We start from the raw sequence: 1334 nt of genomic DNA on the forward strand, positions 1-1334 counted from the left end.
CCCTCACGTACTCTCTTCCTTTCTTACTCACTCACACTCATTTACCTACCGACAGGCCAACTGGCAGGTCGAATGACCGACAAATTATTCAGCCTACCAGCCTCCTCCCTAATACACACACAGGCTGATTTGACCCACTTTGCTCAGGAGGGTGCTGCGCCAGTGCAAAGAAGCATTTCTCTCTTGCCAGACGAAAAGTTTGAAGAACAATAGTTTAGCCGATTTACTGATACGCAAACATTCACTCAGTGACAAAAAGATTATCAAAATATAGTTATTTTGCCTATGTCCCAACTGGCTTCCTGAACAAGGGCGACTGATAGACAGAGTTTTTTAATGCAAGAGTAGCTCCCTCATAATGCATTCATTTATAATTTTGTTGTTAATGAATATTTTTTAATGTTTGATTTGATTCTAATCACACATCTAGTTAATTAGTTTTAGGTAAAAAACATAAAAGCAAAATGATACAAAAGGGGAAAAACTGTAGCAGTTCGAACAGAATACGTAATGCATCCAAAACTATAATAGTCACATGTTTCTAAACACGAGAGCTGTCGGTATTATTCGACTGTCACCACTTTACCTCCAGCTTTTATCGAAAATTCATAACTTTTATCGTTGGCATTGCCTTCTCACATCTTTTTATCGGATTCTTTTCATTCTGTCACTTTCCTCTCTCTCTCTCCCGTTTTTTATTTTGATTTTTTTTTATCACCACCTTCGTTTCCAAAAAACTTTTTTTTGCATATCCGTAACTCCCATCTTCATGTAAGAAACTTATCTCTTGTAGCACTCCTCTTTTTACGAGGAAAATATTTCTCCTATCAACTTCTGTTTCCCGCTTTTTATTGTTTTTTTTTCCTATCACCTCTCTCTTCCTCATTTTACCAAAACCTTTTTTTATTTTCTGTCTCGTCTCTGTTTACAGGATATTTTTACTGTTTACATTCCTCTCTCTCCTCTTCTTAAGGGGACTTTTTAATTACCTTTCATCACCACAATGTCTCTTCTCTCTTTTCCCCCCATTTTTGTCCTCTGTGTTTATCAAAACTTTTTATTTCTTATTTCTTCTTCTATTCACTACTTCTCCTTCTCCCCTCTCTTTTTATCGGAAACTTTTCTACGATTTCCCGTTTTTTTTTCTTTCTTTCTTCTTCGAACTATTATAAGCACATCAGACGTCGAACTTCGCCCCGCTTTGAGAAGTCGAGAGCGAGCTTAGCGGGAACGGAAACTTGAGACGCTGTTCAGGTACAAAGAGTGTAAAACTTGGCTGCTGCGGGAACCTTTTGGGTGCTGATCACTTTTTTCTCTTTTCCTTGGGTCTGTGT

At 37.9% G+C, this 1334-nt stretch overlaps 1 protein-coding gene across 1 annotated transcript in view; it reads right to left on the bottom strand.

Moving 5' to 3' along the window:
- Positions 1–1334, bottom strand: part of LOC119592062 (ankyrin-1-like) — an 8946-nt gene that overhangs the window by 3861 nt on the left and 3751 nt on the right. The window lies entirely within an intron of this gene.

The sequence above is a fragment of the Penaeus monodon genome, chromosome 29, assembly GCF_015228065.2.
Source record: "Penaeus monodon isolate SGIC_2016 chromosome 29, NSTDA_Pmon_1, whole genome shotgun sequence".
NCBI classification, from domain to species: domain Eukaryota; kingdom Metazoa; phylum Arthropoda; class Malacostraca; order Decapoda; family Penaeidae; genus Penaeus; species Penaeus monodon.